We start from the raw sequence: 13796 nt of genomic DNA, 5'->3' as shown, positions 1-13796 counted from the left end.
TAAATCGTCGGGTCCGGCGGATGCCGCACAGGGGCGCCCCCAACGATGGAGAAATTTTCCGGGGGGAGCAAGGGCGTGGTGGAGCCACGAAGCACTGAATCGTGTGGGAAAGTCCCTTCTGAGGGGGTGTGTGTGTTGGATTCCTCACAGCGCGCGCCACTGGACTGCGTGAGAAGCGACCCGCGTGCTCGGCTGACGGTCACGATGCGACTGAAGCGGGCATCCAGCATCCCAAAGCTCCGCCAGAGATGAATCCGTGGCGGAGAGGCAGCCACACGGCGCAGGAGCGAGTGATCAGCTGGTGAAGTGGATTTCCTCAGCTTCACACTCGCTCTTCGTCCAGTCGCCGTATCGGCGAAATTCACCCCCTGAAATCCACGAGATTTTCCCTGACACTTCCCACGGGTCTGCAACTATTTTCCAAAAGCATTCCCGCATCATCCGTGAGACCGTAAAATTACACCCATTTCAGCCTCACTTCGCTCGCACACCCTTTTTATCCACCGGAAGCTCCGGCCCGTCGTTTGCAGGCCTTTAATTGAGCTTTCAGGGAGATTTTTTTTCCTGCGAAAATTCCTTGGGATTCGGCTTTGGAAAGAATACAACAATGAAAATAGGTACGAGAATATTTTTAGACCCGAGGCAGGGACCGTTTTAGAAGCCTCATTTTCCACATTTCAATGCATTAAAGGTTTTGAAATTTAAATGAAGAGACTCAAATTACGCATTTCCTATCATCAAGATTTTTCATGTGCGTTTTGGATACTTTGGATAGTGCTACAAATTTGATATTTTCTTACCATTCGCTATGGCGTTGAGATTACGGCGATATTTCAATTAGGGGTTGAAATATCGCAAAATGCAGAGAAATGTGCGTAAAAGGACAGCGAAAATTAAGTCAGAACGCTGCATATTTCCCTCTAAATCTAATATTGACTCGGATAATTACATCGAATCTTTAGTTCTGAATATCTAGATGACATTTAGGATCATTTTTGTGTGTCTTTAGCCTCCGTTCAGTGTCTTATTGCATTTCTTCCACTCAACCGCGGCTGAAATCGTCTTCACAGCTTTTTTATAAGAGATTAATTTGAAAATTTAAAGAAAAATGGGTAGTAGTGTGTATTACAGCCTTTTACTCTCTAGAAAGTATGATTAAAATCAATAGTGCACATTAAAATACAACGCAAAACTAAAATTCATTAAACTATTAAATCATTCAATGAACGAATGAAAGCTTTTCTTCTACGGGCGCCTGATATAAATTTACTATCAGAACACCTTAGTTATCTCGGTTTTGTGTAAAGCTCATCAGTGTTCATTGTTGAATGGATTTTCTGGACTACTTAGCTTGATGGATCTGAAATAAAGCACTTCAGTGAAGACCTTTTATTAACCTCTGAGTTTGAATTTGCAATGCAAGACTTGCGGCCACTTTTCTACCAAATATTTAAACAATTCCGTGAGCGAAAGAGGAAAATTGAAAAATAAAGTGAAAATAAATTAGCTAAAAAGTCGAAAACCACACAAAAAAAAACTTTTAATAGTTTATCTCAAATGATATTTTAATTAAATTTTCTCTCCGGGACATTATAATTGAAAGCAATTTGTACTGATTTTTTTGTATACATAATTTTTTTTGTGTGTTTAATAAAATTACCTTTTTTGATTACATATGCAATTTTATTATAATATGCAATGTTCTCTATTTACAGATAACAGAGAATTCTCTCACAAAATTTTATCACCCACCAAATAAAACCACAAATTTGAAGTCGTCAATGCATGAAAATTGGTTTTGCGCGCAATGTCCACTTGGCTGTAGATTTTTTAGTTATAATAAATACTTTTTCTATTGGCGGTGATAAGCTGAAATTGTCGGTATTGGGTTTATTTTTTTTTTAACCTTCCCACAAATAATAAAACCATAATCCAATATCCATGTAAATTGCATAATTCTTCGCATAATGCATAGCATTTGTCGCTTTTTATGGCCAGACCAATTAATTTATGCGGAAAAAATATTTCTCTTGTGTAACTTGATATGATTTTACAGCGATCCGATTGCTGTGGAACAATTGAACCCTATCGGCAAATACGATTAATAAGTTCAATGCGTTTGTGCACAGAAACAGAATGGTGAGTGTTTCAATCATTTAATTAAATAAGGGTTGGAAAAAAGAGGGGAAAAATGTGGGCACAATTTAGTGTGTGCAATCATTTGTGGACTTGGGAAGTTCAGCCCAGGAATTCCGCTGTGAAAGTTTGGCCAAAGCCCAGAATCTGTGCGGGGAGATTTTGAATTTTGATCGTTTCTCTTGGCTTAAAGTGGTGACCAGGGTTAGCAGCCCATTCACCTCATGCAAAATTCCTCCGTGATCCCAAAAGGCCATCCCGTGAAAAGTGACAATGGCCGGGCGAATCCCCCCACGATTTTTCCATAGGCTCACCAGGTTTTGTTGCCCCCAGAATGTCTCTCTCACTCTCTCACTTGGGTTAACCGTAGATAAATGAAAATGGTCGTGGGGAGCGTCGCAAGAGGGAAGTTTGCTTACATACGAGCAGCAGCAAATTCCCCTTTCAACAATAAAATGACCACATAACATAAATATGTGAGAATATATTAAATTATTAGATGAAGATACCCTGTGAAGTTTATATTAACTAGGCACAGTGGCGGGGGTGTGGAAAAACGGCGAAAAGGGATGATTGCAGGAGGGCCTCGCATATAGTTTGAATGTCCTTACCTCGATTATGATGCCTGCCACCCTCGACAAAGGGTCGTCCTGAGGAGAAAAATAGGGGACGCACACGATTATGAGAATCCCTCCGACATGTCTTTCTCTCTCTGTCTCTCTGGGTTAACGACATAATGCCAGTACAACTCATAAGATATCTTGTGCACACAATTCACAATATATCTCCGCTGCGGCCCAAGAGCCGACCCACCCCCGCGCGCAGCGGCGGCGGGCCTACGCCGCCCCCCGGACCCGAAAATTGGAGATCGTGCGTTGGTTATTTAAACAAGGCGCCATATCAAACTGTTTCGGTATTTGTTTACAGCGGAAAACAAACAGAAACACAAACAGAAAGCGAAATAACTTGAAGAGATTAAAAGCTCGAGATAAGGGAGCTTCCATTTGACTGTATGTGACTCTGATTTGCTTCGGCATGATTTTTTGACAAGATAAGTCAGTAAATCGCATAATTTCTCCGTCAAACAGCACGCGCGGACCTCCTTAGACTCCGGACAGCTTGTCTTGAGAGGAGGCGGAAAATCGGCCGAAGGAGGCAGGAAAAATTGATCCGATTAAGTAAATTTGGGCATCAGGTGGGGATTTTGCCAATTGGAGTGTCTGCATTTCGACAATCGGACGGAATTTGAGCCATTTGTCAGGCAGTGTGCTTCTGAGAAGATGATGCTGAGGGCCAAGCGGATGCTTGTTGTCATGCTGTTATGAGATGGCTTTAGGCTTGTCAATCAATAATGATTTCATGACCATCTTCAGCTCAATCGGATGTTGAATTGTTGAGCAAACTTTGTAGTGACTATTTTGGAGATTATATCGATTAAGTTTTCCCCCAAAAGTCTATTCTTAGGACATTGGCGTCCACTCTTAAATTCTGTGGCCAACTTTCCTCCCTCCTGTGTGACCCAGGAAGACAATCACAGTGAATTGCCCAATGTTGCGTGAGAAAATCTCTAGGTAATCACTCAAGAAGTCCCACCACACATCCAGAATCCTAATTGAATCTCCAGCCGGAGTCAGAGGAAAGTCAATCTTGGGTGGCGGAGGTGGAAATCACGAGACAATTGGCAATGCGAAAGTTCTCATCGGGCGCGCCTGATGAAAATGTGCGCCACCCACGCGCGCTCAAATTGCTCTGCGATGTCATGGAATTTTGCAAGCGGAAGCATATTTGGCAGGTGCCACGGCTTGACAATGGCACAGAGACGTAAAAACCACGGGGCAAACGGGAAATTTATACGGTGCGGGATGTCAATGGAGAGGACTGTCAGCACCTCTTCACCGCGTCTCTGGCCAGGTCGCCACCGCACAGTTTCGTGTGAAGAAATTAAGGGAAACTTTTCTGGCACTGTGCCCACGGGGGGTGGCGAAGGGGGGGTGTTTGCGGATGGGAAAGTTTGGCGTGAGACTGACGACGATGCGGCCTGAAAGACATCGAGTGGCAGAAGAAATGTACAACTATTTGATGAGAATTGAACTTGACAGGGTGTTTTGGGGGTGCGGCGTGGACTGCGGGTCAGCTGGCGGTTGGGGACAAAGGGATGAAATGCTAAGAGGAGGAAAAGTTATTGCATGACTCGCGGTGGGATAAAAAATTCACCAAGAGTAATGAAATTTTTAATAAGACTCCGGGTGACGTTGAGTGCTAAGTAAAGTGAAGCCTTTTGATCTCACTCACTCACTTGGACCTCGTGATGCAAGGCTCTGATGTAGATGGACTTGTGTGCCTTTAGTGTGAGTGTGTGTGTCTTCGGCAAAAGAGAAAACGATCAAAACTTAAGACTTTCTAGAATCCACATTTACAAGTGGATAACATTATATCCTATCCTCTTTCGTCCTCTCACCCATCTCAGGCAGGGATAAGTAACACACACACACACACGCGCGCGCGGGGAGTGTGAGAAAAGAGAGAGGAAAAATCCTCTTCAGTCATGAGCTCATGGAGCGCCCAAGACGAAAAGTGGGTGGCTAAGGCCGACAAGCAAAGTGGGGAAAGCATACACAAGAGGAATATCAGACGAGCATCCATATACTTTACTACTTATACTTGAAGGAGGAACCATGAGATGAATAACATATCACACTCGGTGGTGAGGCAAATAGATGGTCGTTAATTCTGCATGAGGATGCCGGGTGGGCGCGCCACCCCGCGCCGAGCCAGCGGGTCTCTCTCCTCAATAAAGAATATATCCACTTACACGAGTAATACACACTAAATTATATCTGGAGAGCGTGTATATGGTGCGGATCCTAATGGTGATGGTGTGTTGATGGTGAGGGTACCTCATTAATAGTCGCTCCCAACTTTCGACTCGATGACAAAGCTTATTTTATCAAAATTTATTGCTCCGTGAACTCCACCGAAAACTTTCTGCTCCGCGCCAACTCACGGTGTGTGAATGCACTGCCATGGCGGAGCTGAAAAAAGCTCGCGAGGAATTTATAACGGCCCTTTAATTATCCAATTACTCACAATATGTGTGTAGAATTTATGCCACTCTATCTGCTCTCACCTTTTCTCGCGGGAATTGCGCAAATTGAAAAGAACCCACCGAAGAAGGCCGTCAAGCTTCGCGCGACACCTTCAAATTCAATTATTGCGCTCTTAATTGCACACCATAAGTTACACAATCGAATGCAGCGCTTGATGACCTGTTTTCGGTGACCTGATTTCACTGACGAACCATAAAATAACTTTGGTCTTCCTAATGACTTTTCAGGTTGTCACAGAGTTATTGGACGGTCAGAGTAGCAATTTCTGTTTCGACAGGTGAATAGAGAACTTTGGAAAGTCGTTCCTCAGGAGAGCAAGTTGGAAATATAGTGTTAATAACGCTTTGATATTTGCCAAATTTACATTTAATTCAGCCATTAATTTTTACTGGATTTCCCAGATTCGATTTTACATAATCTTCGAGTACTATCAAGTGTTAACAAAGGAGAGATAATACAGTGAGAAGTAGTGTACAGTTCAGCAGAAGTGCTTAAGAAGTGGAAGTGTTGAAAAGCTTACAAAATTCCTTTCCTGAGTGCTGATTTTAGTGACAAATTATGCCAATACTGTGGATTTCCTCTGATTTTCACGCAGAATCAATAATAAAAATCTTTTTCTAGGTTATGTAACGAATCAAGGACAGTTTTAGTGAACAATTCGCATCAATTCTTATTATGTATTCTGAAACATCACCAGTTATTGGCAGAATTAAGTATTTACATGCACTAAATACTGCTTTTCTTAACATTTGATGCCAAGAAACACCGCAAATTGTGTTGAACTCGAACATAACCTCAAAAATAGTCATTTAGACTTGGAAAATGTTCATTTAGAAAACTTTTGGAACAATTTTGAATCTGAATAAGCAATTTTGAGTCCATTTGCAAATCATAAGAAGCGATTTTGTGGTTTAAGTCAATTCTTGCAGAAACATCGAATGAAAACTCAAAAGATTCATTATAGTTTGGGAATTTGCAAGTGTTTGGAAGTGGTGTACAAATTTCAGGCAAATTAATATCCTCCTTGGTTTGTAATATGTAAAAGTATGAAAAACTACATTTCATAGTCTTCGTTACACGCGTCGACTTCAAAGTGCAGTTGAAGCTTGTCAGAAGTGAGAAAAACAGGGATTCAATAAAGTTACATTGAAGTAAGAAGATCAAAAAGTCATATTTAATGCAGGGAAAGAAATATTGGATGAAGTCCTCAACGTAAGAGGTTATTAAGAATGCATCATTTTCCTAGATTTCCACGAATGCGCGCATTGAGTATCTGAGAAATTGCATCAATATTGGCATTTGAACTCCATAATATGATATTCAATATGCGATAACAGGGATTTTATGGAAGCCAAATAGATGTTGTAAAGTGAAAACAACACTTTATCGCTCATTCATGGTAATTTCTAATCAGTCTCACTTGATTCAACCACTCTTGTACTGCTTATCACAATATCCCATGAAGCTCTCATATCGAATTTACCATTTACCTGTGCTCCTAAAGCTCCGCACGATATATAGGACAAATCAAAATGAAATTCCAGTGCGCGCTTATGACACTCATGCATAAACCATTGCAGTATCATCAACAGCCTCAATTCCAAAACAGCCGTATCACAGCAAGATTTATCACGATAGGCATCACAATAAACCGCATTATGGTATCGCGGACAATCAATTAGATTGACCTGCAGAAGGATATTCCGCAGCTTATCGCGCGCGCATTTGAAAAGCGCTTATCAATATTCAAATCCGTCCCCTTGTGTCGAATTCAATTAAAATTGAATGAGCGTGTTTGAATTGAATTGGATGACTCAATTTGGGTGCCTATGAGCGATTAAGTAGTGATTATTGAGTGATAACAGCCGCTGGGCCTCTTTGGGTCTCTTTTCTATGTGCGTTTTCGCAATTGGGCGCGCAAGAGTGTGCAAAAATATTGACAGTCGCACGCGGGCGGAAGCGCCAGTTGTTTACCCCTTGGATGGCTGGAAAATATCAAGCGCAAAAAGCGGCAGAATGATGTTTGTTTTTCATTCTGGCCGCCACCGAAATGACACTGCGAGCGTCGAGAACAAAAAGCCTCTGTGTATCGGGGTCAATTTCCAATGGCCGCGCTTTGTGGGTGGTGAGATTTATGGAAAGTTTTTAATGAGCTTTTTATTGGGCGGCAGGACGGGTGTTTTGCATAAAATAAAAATTCAAAATAGTAATACCAAATTTATTTCTCGGAATCCCCATGATCAAAAGGCCCCACAAAAAGAAAGATGAGAAGTCGCTCCCCAAAAAGAGTGGGTGAAGAGCTTTGACTCTTTGGGGGGTGGGCGTATTTTTTTTCTCTTCAGGAAAATTTCCATGAATTTTCCATTACACTATTTCTCAATAGTGGCACGAGAGAGTCTCGGGGAGTGACATAGAGAAACACAATCTTATCATTGTGGCACATCGTCTCTCGGAATTGTTTCTCACTATGTGGTGGCTCGTTGAAAGCCAATTTCTGACTCAATGCACTCTATGGGTGGGAGACAAACCAGCGATTTCTTCCTTCTACTCTCTCGCCCTTTGTGGGGGTACAACAAGAAAATTTCGCTATCAATCGTAATCCGCATTGAACGACATGAAAGGGAACATGACAGCGTATATTCCGGCGACATGGAAAAATTCCGTCTCCAAATAGGAGAGGGAGTGGGCACGACGGAATCGAAGACGAAAGCTCACACAGAGCTTATACATGCGAAATTGAATGGCGTGGTGGGGGGAGGAGGAATTCATCTCCTTTTTCCCGCCACTGCGAGCGCGCCTCCGAAGGAATGGCTCAATGGCGGGAATTTCCCGGGTTATTTATACGCTGCGTTGTTCGGGGGAAAAGCTGTGAAAAGCAATTCAGTGTGTTAACTCGAAAATTGGGGTTATCCCTCTGGGTGATCCCCATCAAATATATATGCTTCTTCACCCCTCCTTGGGGCGAGTAAATGATGCCAATTATGCTGCAGTGCTGTCCATGAGTCAAATACACGCAAATTCATGCTTTCTGCAGCATCCAATTTTCGTGGAAAAACAACGCCATTGCAAGTGCTTCGATCAGAATTCCCAGAATACCGAAACTAATTAACTACACTGGAATTGTGGGGGAAAAAAGGAAATGCAGCAAATAAAATTTGGGGTAAATTGTTTTTGACGATTATTTTGTACAAACTTAAGAGCTCGGCATCTAATTACCATCGTCATTAGCCACAAACTGTCGCTTCATAAATCAAGGGGGAGATTGGGAGTTTTGTATATTTATTTTGATCGATTATTTACAAGTTCAAGCTTTCTCATTTAATTATGAGTCATAGTGATAAAAGTGTTGTTCAGTTAGTTATTTAATATACAAATCGAGGAAGACAATGGTGCCCCGTCCGTGTCAAAGCTGCCCCAGCTTTTCTCTAATCAGTAAACTTTTAGTAAAAATGCACTTTCCAGTATTTTTTTCTATTTGGTTAGTAAAATTGTCCGTTATTAATCAGATCATAGTATAAATTGATAAAATTTGTGCCTTTCATCTCGTCCAGTTTTAATTCAAAAGTCTCCAATGAAAGTTGAAAGTGTCTTGTGAACAAAGAAGCTTGAGTGCCACGCAAGTATAATATCTATCATATTTCCCTTTTCACTATGTATCCTCCCTTCTCACTTTCTGTGCAAAATGTCAGCAAGAGTATTGAAAGATCGTCGCACAAGTGAGTTGAACTTTTAATATGAATTGAAAACTTTCTCCTTCGCATGAATTGAATGCAGTCGACACTTAATGCAGTTGTGTATTTCTTGAAGCTGCTTCTAAGTGTGAGCTTTGGCAACAAAGCAACTCCGTATTTGCACAACAAAAGCGCCTATGCTATATATGAACATAAGAAACTTCCTTCATTGGGTGTTTAATCATACTTGCGTCTTTATGATTTGAATTCGCATTTGATTCCATTTTCCGCATGCAGATTGTAATCTCACTAATTCCATGTTTCCCCCCCTCAGAAGAGGAGGCTTTTCGCACATTGAACTCTCCATCACTTCCATCAGCTTTCACGTGTTGAGAGCTTCCCAGTGTTAAGTTTATAAATCAAAATTAATGATATTGTTGAATCATTAGGGGAGCTTTCACTGGAAACATCTTCAAGCACAATCTACTGCTTTATTATTGGACTATTTATCGCTTATCCCAATGATTATGTAACACAATTACTCCAATACAAGCGTATTGTGCGCTTTTGAAGGAGGATTAAGTGTGGCTGGGGAAAGTTTACTCGGCAGATTCTCCCTCTGCCAAGGGGTGAAAATGGGAAAAGCTCCTTTCATCTCAAATGCAGCAAATAGCACGCACAGTGAGTTTTGCGTCGGTTTGTGGGACACGCGGATTAGGAATTTGCTTTCACATTGATTAGCCACACCTTTTGCAAATGGCACAGAGAGAAACTCTGTGGAAATTCATGCAGTTTACAAAATGGTTAAATCCATTTGAGAAATTGCAATACACATTTTGCTGAAATTAGAAGCAATTTTATTTGGCTTTTCCACAAATGTCATCCGCTTTAAAACTCTGCACAATGCACAAAGTTGAGAGAGAGAGAGAGAGAGAGAGAGAAAAATGGAAAATTCCCGTGCACGCAGTTGAAATCGCATTGAAGTCAATTGCATTAGTTTGAGCCTTTGATTTTTGAATATGTTCCACCACAGACTTGTGCACTGTGGAGAGTTTTTTCCCCTGAATTTTCACGAGAGCACGAGAAGGGTTAGGAAAATACATGTACTTTAGCACAGGCGATGCTCATGAATGCTAATTATATCCTTAGTTTTATAAATCAAATAGCGGGTGATTTTTCACACAGTGAAGTCCACGGAGAAAAAAAAACGGCGAAGAGCAAAAGGAGCAAGGAAGATGGGAAAAAGTTTTGAGTGAGATACGCTAAGGAGGACTTTGGGTAAGAAGAGGTCTTTTGTGCAAATTTTCAGCACATTGGCGCTGAAGGTGTGTGTGTGAAGAGTGTTGGGGCTAAAGTAAGATGGAAAACTTTGGTGCGATGCATGGAAAAGTCGGAAAAGTGGCGTTGAGCAAATTTCACCCTCTCTCTCCCTCCCTTGAAGCTTTGTAGAGAGCGCAGTGGATGGGGAGTATTACATCAATTCCTCGCGAGTCCTGCGCCTCATTTTCACACGGAACATCTTTCGTCAATGCCACAAGATCCACCTCGTTTCCCGGCATCATCGCACCTTTTAGTACACATAATAATGGCGGGGCTGTTAGATAGCGCCAAGAGTATAATTCTGTTTTATTTCGATACACATTGTATCTCACAGAGCCGAAAATTCTACGGCGGGAATCGCTAAAAATACCAAAAACGTGCCAAGAATGCTAAAGACCGTGGCTGCCATGGTGCTCCCCATAATGATTCACCAAAGTGAGAGATGCCGAAGGAAACTCTTCACCTTGCTACAACTCAACGGTACACATGCCCCGGCAAAACGGGGTGGCAGAAGAGCAAATATATATATTTCTTCTACTTAATTACATTTATAGCAGCAGGTTTTCTCTCCTACACTGTTATATAGTCACTTAAGCCGTATTAATCACGCACAGTTGTATTAAATGTCTTCATATTTGTTATACCTGCAACTTACAGGTATATTCAAGGGAGCGTGCGAGGGGTGGATGATGATTCGTGTGTGACACAGAGCCGGAAATTAAAACTATCTTTTGGCTTACGCCAAATGCGCCTTCAAGTCCCGAAAGATTAGTTGGGTGTCTCTCTGTGAGAAGAATTTCATGCCATCTTCTCCCCACACACACACTGGGAAGGGTGGGAAAAACTTTTTTCCCATCCACCCACCTCATCGTGATTCTCACGGCTTGGCACTGTCTCTCTCTCTCTCTCTCTCCGCCCCTCTCAAAAAGCACTTTTAGTAGACAATTTAATTTCTGCACGAGTTTTCCCTTATAACATGTTTTTCTCTTATTGCATCGCCGAGGTTAATTCTGATTGATACTGCTGAGTTTTCACCAACAATACACGTGATATTTCACGATTATATCGCCACCGTAACACCAGGGCGATAAGAGCAAATATAGGGGTTGAACAGTAACCCTGTTAGTATCGAAGTCCCCACTGTTTTCTCTGCACATTGGAAATGTGCCATTCGGGGGATGAAACTGTAAGTCACATCTTGCAATAATCTCATTAGAGGATCAGAAAGTGCCAACGTACATTTTGAGAAGTGTTCAGTGTCCACATATCGCGTTTCATTCGGAGATCAATGATTTTTCGCCAAATTTTCAGTACTCTATAGACAAATATAAAGAAATTGAGAAATGGAAGCAAAATCAGACTGACTATGTGCACTCAAAGGGTAGATAATGTGGTCTAAGCTTAATTTTTAAGGCTTCTTTTCAGTATTTCCATAAGGATTCGTATAAAAACACTCTTTTAGACTCCAGTTTAGAACATTTCTTAGTCCAAAATGTTAAGATTATGTTTGATTTCAGAACAATTTACCGTATTTCTTAACTTCAAAGGCCTAAAAAGCTTAAATTTTCCAATGATTAGCAATTTTTTGGATCCAAGAATATGAATTCATGCAAATAAATCACTAAATCTCTCTCAAAACAAGTTACATAACCTAGAAAAGACTCAGTATTATCAGTTTCTGAAGAGGAAATCAAGAAAAATTTAAAGAATATCTCCCCCTTGCAGTTACAATCATAGTCAAATACTTACTCTAAAAAAATTCATTTCTCTATCGCCAACTTGCTATTCAATAATCCCAGCAATCGAGCTAAGATACAACTTCATCTAGAAGGCATTAAGTGTCATTTTCTAATCTTATCTCACAGGGATTTTCTTAATTATACATGTGTCTTTAAATTTTCAAATAATCGTCATTGCCACTGAAGTGGCATTTTAGAAACCCATGCAAACTTTTCAGTCTCACATTTGCTCAGCCTCAAGACCCACATCTCACCACTTGCCAACCCCTAATTGGGGTAACCCAATCAGATTGCGAACGTGCACAAGGGTGCGGTGAGAATACGTGAAGAACACACGAAATTTATTAAATAATTATTTGGAATAATTGTGTACTCAGTGTGAAATTTCTGGGCAAATGATAAATCAGCCACGTTGCAATTGTTAAAACATCCGCCCGGCGATGGGGGGTGGCGTTTGTGGGGAGCGAAGAAAGCTCGAGTGGCTAAATGGGGTCGCTTTGGTGTAAATATTGAAAGCTCACACTGCGGGTGCGGAGTTGTCTGGAGAAATTCAATTATTTCGCCGGTGTTGTGCCATTTATAGTATTATGTGTATCTACAGTGACTCCAAATTAAATAGAGCCACCCAAGGCCCTGAGACATATCGGTGTGCCGCGAATTTTCACGTGAAGCTAGAGATCTGAAATTTTCTACCAATCTTCCCTCATTAATGAGTAATTATCATGCCAAGTTTGAAAACATTCGGCTTAATACTTGATCCGTTCGTGACACTAAAACCGAACCTATGCATAAACGGCTCTCCAAATTAAATAGAGCCACCTGAGTAACATTAGAATTTTTTGCCACTTAAGTATGTTTTCTGTTCTTAATATGGTTTAAATGTATCCGGGGTGTCTTCAGGATAATTGTCCTTTCGATTTTCATTTATTATCTCGACTTTGGAACTGTTTGATATAAAAATTTGATTAAGTGAATATCAAGTTATGGGGCGCATACAGCCCATGACTCTGGAGGATCATACGGAGGTTTTTCGGCTGCGCAACAAAGGACATTTAATAAGGGGAATAACCAGAAGGACCTCTTATTCCAGAAAGAGAGTTTGGAGCGAAATTGACCGCGAAAAAACTTTGATTTCGCGGAAAAAGTGTCGCGGATAAGATCGCGAAAAACTTTTTCGACGAATTGTTCAGTTGTTTTAGGCGAATTCCGTCATGTCTGCTTCTAAGATCCATTAGAAATAGTTTCCTAACGTTCCTCCAATCCTATTAATACCATAAAGAACATATTTTATGAGTCTAGGACTGAAATCAAGAGCGCGGAACAACAATCACCAAAACGTTGTATTTCCTCCGCTATGATATAATGTTGATATGGTGTATTGTAAGCTGAGTAATTGGCTTTTGAGGTGCCAAACGAATCTCTTATCATCAGATCCATGACAGGTGAACTTCGGTCCATCAAAATACAGGACCTTTTGCCATTTTCCTGATGCCCGAGATTCGTATTTCATAGAGAACGCGAATTAGTTGAAAAGGTTGTGTTTCAAAATCAATGTATTTCTTCTTTGTCGCTCTTGATTTCAGTCCTAGACTCATAAAATATGTTCTTTATGGTATTAATAGGATTGGAGGAACGTTAGGAAACTATTTCTAATGGATCTTAGAAGCAAATATGACGGAATTCGCCTAAAACAACTAAACAATTCGTCGAAAAAGTTTTTCGCGATCTTATCCGCGACACTTTTTCCGCGAAATCAAAGTTTTTTCGCGGTCAATTTCGCTCCAAACTCTCTTTCTGGAATAAGAGGTCCTTCTGGTTATTCC

Source organism: Phlebotomus argentipes, unplaced genomic scaffold (genome assembly GCF_947086385.1).
Source record: "Phlebotomus argentipes unplaced genomic scaffold, Phlebotomus argentipes genome assembly contig_42, whole genome shotgun sequence".
In the NCBI taxonomy this organism is placed as follows: Eukaryota; Metazoa; Arthropoda; class Insecta; order Diptera; family Psychodidae; genus Phlebotomus; species Phlebotomus argentipes.
Note: the sequence above shows the minus strand (reverse complement) of the source record.